Source organism: Limulus polyphemus, unplaced genomic scaffold (genome assembly GCF_000517525.1).
Source record: "Limulus polyphemus unplaced genomic scaffold, Limulus_polyphemus-2.1.2 Scaffold5319, whole genome shotgun sequence".
Lineage (NCBI taxonomy): Eukaryota > Metazoa > Arthropoda > Merostomata > Xiphosura > Limulidae > Limulus > Limulus polyphemus.
The window spans coordinates 15,210-24,332 of record NW_013670929.1 but is presented as its reverse complement, the minus strand read 5'-3'; the positions used below and the strand labels follow the sequence as shown (position 1 = coordinate 24,332).

Genomic DNA, 9,123 nt, shown 5'->3' with positions numbered 1-9,123 from the left:
CACTTTACTTACGGTGCCTACTGTTCGCTTGACTCAATTATCTATCTCTTCAATCTATCTACATCTATGCAATCTATCTTCCGATCGCGCTGGTTTTTCTCGCCAGGCTTATATATTAAAAAGAGGGCGTCTCGAATGCACTCGGGCCTTCATGATCTTTCTAAAAACTCCAGCGCGCATGCTCCCAGGGTCGCGTGACTTCCGCTGTCGTAACAATATTGTACACAAAGATATGTCTCCATTGGCACATGCACCATTAATATATCGCATGCTTTAGAGCCATTCATATTAACAAGAGGTGGGTCATACCTATAGGTAATCACAGTGTTCACAGCTGGAACAGAGAACTGTTTCTATTCATAGCATCTTTCATGCTACAGTGATCTTCTCTAAAAGAAATATGTGACGGACTTGATGACTCGTGAAGCCTTGTGAATAACCAAGACAAGAGAAACATAGTAGTTATCTGGACCGATGTTCTGTATTACGAATGAACCCAGAAACAGAACATCTAAAAAATTATCTGGCAGTTAAATAGTAGAAAACGCATTTAAGACATTTTGGTTTTGGAAAGAACAATTTCGACATATGAGGATGAAATAGTTACTTTTGGAGAAAGGAAGAAGTAAAGGTTTTGAGACGGCTTGACTGGGCAATAAAAATTTTTTTACTATAAATGTACGATGTTTTGACAATATTTCATCATGCTCAGATACAAGTAATTTACAGAGATATATGAGTATATATATGCAGTATAGAACAGAGATCACATGACTGGATATTGCTTCACAATCTAATATAGTTCTCTTGGTACCCCTAAGTGTTGATTCAGGGTGGGGCTGTTTGTCTTCAATTAAGACAGCTTTTTTATTTTGTGTTTATTGATGTTAGGTTCTTTGTTTAAAATTAGTATTTTGTACAGATATATTGTGGTTTTTTGAGTTGCAATGGTGCGGCTCACATACATTCGTGTTAACGTATCCAATAATATATAATTGACTTTTAGTCTTTAAAAAGTAACCCGTCTTGGCTGTGTTTTAGTGGACTAGTATTTTGTAAAATACAGTCACATTTCAATTATTATACATTATTTTTATTTACAAGTAAGTTCTTAAACTTATTTTTCTTAAGCTAGAATAGAAAATAAGAACCTCTTGTCCTTTTTATTTGCTAAGATATCGCTCCTATACTGAATCAAACACAGTGCCCCTAGCCACCTCTTTCCGTTTTAGAAAACGGTCCCTTATATACACTTCTATGTATGACATGAACAACCAATCAAAAGCTTAGAATGATCCCCTAGTGGTTTTCTCAGCCATTTTGATGTGTTATTGTGCTTATTTCGTTCTTTTCAAACAAGATTATATATGAAGAGGTAAGTCCTTATTGAGTTCAAAATTTCACATTTTTTAGACCCAAATACAGCTTACTATGCTTGATAAATTATAGTGGAATTCTGTGGTAGTAATACCGTAATTTATGATTTTATGGTTATTCAACTGTGTATGTTAAACTTTAAAAAAAGTATTTCATCCACATCTTCCACATGGGAAATTTCATAAGGCTTAGCAACCCACAACAAGTTGCAAACGAGTACAAAGGTCGTAACTAGAAGAGATAATTGTTTGTTTTACTTCTTTATGTTTCTATGTTTTAGGAAAAATAACTTTTAGGAACTTATTTCAAAATAGCAATAATATATATATATATAATGTATAATAATTAAAATGTGACTATTTTACAAAATAATAGTCGACTAAAACACAGCGAAGACAAGTTACTTTGTACAGACTAAAGGTTATCTTTATGTTATTTGATACGGTAACATGAGTGCACATGAGCCACGTTGTTGTAACTTCTGTATTGTTAGCCAGGCACTGGTGAAAGGCCAGTATAAAAGAAATATATATATAAATTTAAGCTATTTCGCCTAAACATACACGTTTTCGTGTTATAATTTGTTTTCATTCTAGAATGAAAGATGCATACTTTGTTCATTTCTAATTTTTTATGGTGGTTGTAAGATCGGTCAAATTTACAGAACCCGTACAGACATTAATTACTGAAAATAATAGATAAAATATAAACATTTTTCTTCAGAAACGTGTGATAACTATTTGTATATTATAATGATTTTACATGTGAAATTTTCTGATGCATAAAAATATTTTTAATGTTAAGATGAAAATTACTTTGCATGATAGACAGGCAAGAATGTGAAAAGAAAAAAAAGGCATGAGAAAAACATTGCTTTACAAATCTTAAGACTTAATAAAAAAATTAGATATTTTGCCTTTGAAAGCATTGTAATGTTTACTGATAAACTGCCAAATTTTTCGTTAAATTCACTTGCTAATTTAATTGCTATAGCATGAAAACTATAACAAGCTCAAAATGGTTATGAGGTCAGTCCCAAGGACCAAGCCTGGGTTGAAAGAGTTAAAAAAAAGTTGAAGATTTTCAATTATGCATTTTAAACCATAACTAATACATAATTACCTAAAATAAAATAGTAAGACCTAAATAAAATTTAAACTGTAACTCCAACTATAACATATTTAGGTAAGAAACAACCATAAGTTCTGTAGTTGATCAAGCAGCCTACTATACTAGAGTCAATAACATGTAATCCATAATGACAGTTGCGTGCCAATTTCAAAATAACCATTGTTAGATTATAGTGTAAAATGATCTCTTTCTAATGAATATACATGTGTATGTAGCATATACATGTAGGCTATATAACTCAAGCAGATCTGTTGAAGGTGGGCATGGCACTTGTGAGGGGTTGAAAAAAATGTATTACTTGTTTCAACTGTAGTCATTCAGTGAACGTTGAAATGAACGAGTCAAAAGGTTATGTAAGCAATTTATTGTCTAAACATACCACTACTCGACTACCATTATATTATTGAAGATACAGAGAGCCAAAGTAAAAATGTTTCATAGCTCCATCGTTACGTCACAATACATCTGAAGTTTTAAGTAGTTTTTAAATGTTTATTTTCAAGTATAGGACTTACAACTTGGATAAAAAAAGCTTTGAATTATAACATATATTAATTTCATTCACATACATTGGTCATTAAGGTGTTTAATTAAATTTTGAATGTAACACAGTGAGTTGTGCAGAAAAGCATTTAACCCTCTCGCTATGGGTCTTTCTGTGGTCAGGGGTCAAAGAGCAAGTCATCATGTTTGTAGACTTACATTTCAAAATTTTATTGAACTACTATTTTTGAATGTATGCCAATAAGTTTAGTATCACATTGTAGATTATAATTCAAATTTTTTATTATACATTAGTTACTGTCTTAATTTAGAAGTAAATGTTAAAGAAAAATCCCTAAATATTGATTTTTGTGTGTCACGTGGTATGTTGAATGCAGTTTTGGTTCAAATTAGATGTTTGGGATGTTCAAATACAAAGTGTATAGTTTCTTATGAATTAGAAACTCAAATTACTGATATTGACAAGCTAGAAATAAGAACCTCCTATCATTTCTATTTGCTGAGGTATCACTATATTTAGTGAATTAAACACAGTGGTCCTGCCCACATCTTCCATTTTTGAAATATGTACTTCCTTACATACACCCGCTTCTCTCCTATATGGCTTTATAACCAATCAAAAGCTCAGAATTTCCCCCACATAGTTTTCTGGCTCTTGAAGGTGGAAAGATTTTTTTTTTATCTAGAATCTGGGAAAGAATGGGTAAGTGAAAATTTTTTGCAAATGTATTATTTTAAATCCAAATACAGCTTAATTACTAAGCCTGATAAAATATAGTGGATTTCTGTGATATTGATATAGTAATTTATGAATATTTTTATTTCAAAATACTTGAATAAAACCTAAAAAAATTTGTTACAACTTCAATGTGCAAAATTTGACAAGGTTTAGCAAATTATGGCAAGTGGCAAAAGAGTACAAAGTTTGTAATTAGAAGAGATCATTGTTTTCTATACTTCTGTGCTTGCTGTTCTATGTTTTAAGAAAACGGAAATTTTAGGAATTTATGTCTAAATAGTAATAATAATAATAATATATATATACATGTAATGTATTATAACCAAAGTGTTATTGTATTTTACAAAATACCGGTCCATTAGAACAAAGTCAAGACAGGTCATTTTGTAAAGGCCAGTTTTATACTATAGGATATAGTAACATGAGCACACGTGCCTCATTATTGCAACTTCTATAATGTTAATCAAATACAGCTGAAAGGTCAATAAAATAAAAATTTGTATGATTTTATGAGGTTTAAGGAATTCAGACTAAACATTTGTGATGTCTTATTATAATATGTTGTCATTCTAGAACAAAAAAAGCATAATTTATATCTATTTCGTAATTCTTTCAGGTGGTTACAAGGTTGGTCAAATTGACCAAACCCATACAGAGATACAAGAGTGAAAATAGCTGATAAAATATAGTTTTTTTTCAAAACAAAAATGTTTGATAATTATTAGGAGGTTATAAAAATTTTGCATATGAAATTTTAAAATTTTCTAATGCATAAAAGTATTTTTAATCTTAAAATCAAAATTACTTTGCATGTTGGACAGTCAACATTCAAAAAGAAAAAATTCAAAATTTTGTGAAGGATATGCATACTTTATTAAAAGTTATAGTATGGGAACTATAACACAAAGTGGATAAAGGATTCAGTCCATTTGACCAACTCTGTAACTACTACAAAAAAAAAACAATTAAATGATCCTTTTTGTTTGTAGAAAGATTTCATATTGTTACATACTATTTAATCTTACAGCCAAAGCAAATAGACTTTTCAAATCTGGACTCAGTTTTATTGCACTTGGACCAATCAATGTACACTGAAAGCCATTTATCACAGTGTTATATTAAAATGCATGGCATGCTTTTATTACAACTACACTTTGCATATAAGCACATGCTATAGTAAAAAAATCATATAATTTATTCATTAAAGTTTTCTTGTATAACCTTATAATTTTTTGATTTTTTTACACTTTATTTACCTTCATAACAATAAATAAAAAATGCATAAGAAAACAAAGTTACTTGGATTTGGAGTTGAAGCCTTTTGACAAAATATCATCATCCACAAAAAGTAGATTGTCCTAAAAGTACTATAATTTATCTATGGTGTAAGTATGTAATTTGTGTCAAACTATGAAGATCATATAAGAGTGAAAAAATCTAAAATGGGTAATTTGGAGGAAATACGTGTCATGTGATACAGAGAAGTGAAGATTGAGAATTTTTAAATATTTCATTTTGAAATTAAGAAATTAAAACTTGCATAATAATAAATTTGAACTATAAACTGTGTTTTGATGCCAAGTTTATTGACATAATACATTAATGATAAAGTTGTTTAATTAAATTTTGAATACAATTCTGTAAAAAGGTTGTGACATGCACTATTTGATCCTCCACTGTACACAGGGAAAAAGGATGATGTTGCAAAGATGGATTGTTACCAGACTTGGATGAACACTTTCACAAATGTAGACAAATGTGACAGATTATTCTGTATTTCTAATTAAAGACCACTGTCTGTTGATTAAAACAATTTCTGAAATAATTACAAAAAATGTATTTATTAATAAATCTCGTATATCGGCTAACATGGTGATAGAGGCATGTATGAGTCTATGGATAAGTAAAATTGTATGCTGTGTGTGCATTATGTAATATATATTTAGAGCAAAGCTTTGTGTTATCTGCCTACCACTCAGATGAGATGTGTGCGATGTGAATGTTCATAGTTTGGTTATCTTCCATCATACTTCATTATTTTTTACTTGCATATTTCATATTTTAACTTCAAGGGAACTAAATCCTACTTAGATGATGGGATTGAAACATGCACAAACTACTATAACACAGCATTCTCTGCAGCAGTTAGTTTCTTACTTCATACAGAACTTGCATATCAGTTTTTGTTTCTCTATATCTGTTGTGTTAAAAGTTCAATGTGAGAGTAAATTTCTATCAACATGTCAGTTAGCACATTCAGGAATACTGGTATCTGTTTATTGTTTTCTGGGCCAGTTTAAGACTTTAATGATGCTTATCCTTTCTGTTTTTTTCCATTAAAAAGGGCTGGAGTTGGTAATTTTATTATTACTTAAACATTTGTTTGAAATAGTTCATTAGTATGTAATTCTGTAGAAACTTAAATGCTAATTTCATATTCATGTTCCTGAATATGAAACTAACAGTTTATACATGCTTTGTACTTGCAGTGTATTACAAAGTTAAAAATTGTTAATTTCATTTCAGATTATTCAAGATGTTCTAGACTCTAGAGCCTGCCAAAGATTGGGATAGTCCTAACTCAGTTAGGTCAACATGGTGGCCAGGATTACAGTATTAACAACAAGGATATGGAGGACTTGGTACGTATTAATTATTTAAGCATTGAGTTCGATATTTTGTTATTCTTTTTTTACCTTTGTGTTACTCCTCAGCAATTTACAAGGTGAAAGAGTGTCAAAAGAGGCATAAAACAATTATTCTGGCATTTTGTGAGGTTATTTGTTAACCTTCATTTGTTTGCTTGAAAGTACATTACCCTCCCCCTACGTACATCATCACATTTTACATTTTTTCATAATGTCATTTGAGTAAATCGGATGTATTAGATGCACTTGAAAGTAAACTGGATATCTAAAAACTTTCAATTAACTACTCGAATATGACTACTGAACTGTTAGTTATTTAACTTATTTTAACGCAAGTAATAATCACAGTTTAGGGCTATTAATATTACTATTATTAATATCTAATTTCAAATACTGGAAATTATATAGGGACCACAAGGAATTATACAGATCCCTAATAGAATGTTCGGGCAAAAAGCACCTTAAACAGTAAAGATTTAGTTCAAACAACACTTTAAAATATTTGCTATTGACTGCTAAGGCTGTACACATATAATGCACAAAAAAATTACTTGTGTTAGACTTACAAGAAAAGGAAATCTGCTCAAAGTGGCCCATTTGTAATATTTCTTATTATTATACTCTTGTCAGTCTACAACAAAAACAGCTAGGTATATTGTACCCAATCCTTTTGTAGAAAACTAAATAAGGAACTGCAAAGGTTGTAGGGGTATTGAAAAGTCGATTTGTTTCTTCTGTTATTTTACATAAGCTAAAAAACATCTTAATTGTAGTGTAAATGATATCATTATCCCTTGAAGTTAGATTTTTTACAAATATGTGTTGTTCCATTAAAAACTTAAGTACAGGGTGTAACAGAAAATTACCAGCCAATAGTAGATGAACATTAGGTGACTTTAAAATGTAGATACTCAATGCTTTGTACACTATACAACCAGTGTCTTCAGGGAGCCAACAGCTATATTGTGTAAGAAAATAAAGGAGTTAAAAAATATCAATACACATAGTATTAAATTTTTATTACACATGTTTGTAGAATAATTACTTTAAAAGACATGAAGGTTTATTTAGATGATGTTTTAGACATGTATATTTTATTTGAAAAGGCTGCTTTTCTACTGGTAAAATTTTACACACACTTAGGGGCGTGGTGTCTTAATCTAGGCATTTGTTTGTCCATTCCTATGCATAAATATAGAGATTTTAGTTACACAGAAACTATAAATGCTCACTATATTCTCAAACAAATATCCACGACAATCTCCATCTACAGCTTAAAATTTACATCTCAAACTAATGCAATCAAATAGTCAATAGCTACAGTAAGCCCCCCAGTGGCACAGCGGTATGTCTGCGGAATTATAACGCTAGAATCTGGGTATTGATACCCGTGGTGGGCAGAGCACAGATAGCCCATTGTGTAGCTTTGTGCTTAATTACAAACAAGCTACAGTAAATTATTGTGAACTGTATCAGCTAGCTACTAGCTGTGTTTATTACACACAGGCCTGCAAATTTAAACTTCATAAAAGTTGTTTTGGTTTTAATAACGGATTTTCCATAGTTTAGCTACTCAGATTTTGAAAATATTTATTACATTTTTTTACAAATCAAAAGAAAAGAAAACTTATTTAGATCAAATTATTATTTCATTTACCACAATGAACATTTTTTATTATTATGTTTGTTTACAAAAATACTAACAAACTGAAGAAAAGGTTAGAACATTGTTGTCAAATGAATATGCATCCTTATTCATCCTGATTTTTTTGTGAAATCTATATCTTAGTCTCAAAACTACGTGTTGTGGTCTTTCTTTTATTGGTGAACAAAGCTACTTGGAGTAACTACTGGGGCCTCTGGGTGTTGTTTTACAAAACTCCAAATGTAATAATTTGGTGGGTTGGGTAAAGTTAGTTATTAGTAAAGCTGAGCCTTGAAAGTAACTATATCAATGGTGAAATGTGATTTGTAGGGCAGATTATAAACTGTTTGTCAAAGTGAGGAATATGATACGAAGAGTAATTTATGGTTTCTGGAGGTGTTGACCACCTGGAGCTTCTTAATATGTGAAAAAAGAAATCTAATGGGAAGTCAAACAATCCAAAGACTTGGAAATTTTAGTTTCTTCAGGCTTTAGTCCATTCCTAAGCATTTTTCTTGTTAAATTTTATGTGTTTAACAGTTACAAAAATTTTGTATGACGAGACATCAGATAATCTTTGTTTAGTGGTTACAGTAGAAACTAGTATATTCTGATGACTCAAAATAATATTTATTGACTACTATTTATAATTGTATTGCATTCAAGCAGTGAATGTATGTAAAATAACTTGTTTTTTAAAATGTATTTAATGGGTATAAATTGATCATGAACAAGAATGTTAGCAAAAATTATGATACCTAGTCTGACAACAGTAGTAAACACCATTTTGAAAGGTGAAGTCTGAGGTCATTGATAAATCTTTGCTAGTAGTAACTACTGTAGTTGGCAAAATATCAAAAAAGTTGTTAATGAATATTAATTCATTTGAAACTGTATATATATAAAAATAAGACTTTCTGATTAACAATAAAAAATGTAATTGTCAAATGAAAGCAAAGTTCTTACACGTCTCAAAACAATGTCTCAAAATATTGGTTTTGAACTTTCACATTCTAAAAATTATAGAAACACTAAATTGTTTAAATTTTTTTAAAGCCAAAACTAAAGGAGTTCCAACA

At 30.2% G+C, this 9,123-nt stretch overlaps 1 long non-coding RNA gene across 1 annotated transcript in view; it reads left to right on the top strand.

The window, feature by feature from the left end:
* The first annotated feature begins 1,326 nt into the window (after nucleotides 1-1,326).
* LOC111089128 overlaps nucleotides 1,327-9,123 on the top strand; it is a 20,300-nt gene continuing 12,503 nt past the window's right edge. The window contains exons 1-2 of the long non-coding RNA XR_002613460.1: nucleotides 1,327-1,375; nucleotides 6,278-6,393. This is a non-coding gene — a long non-coding RNA (uncharacterized LOC111089128). The remainder of the gene's footprint in view (nucleotides 1,376-6,277; nucleotides 6,394-9,123) is intronic.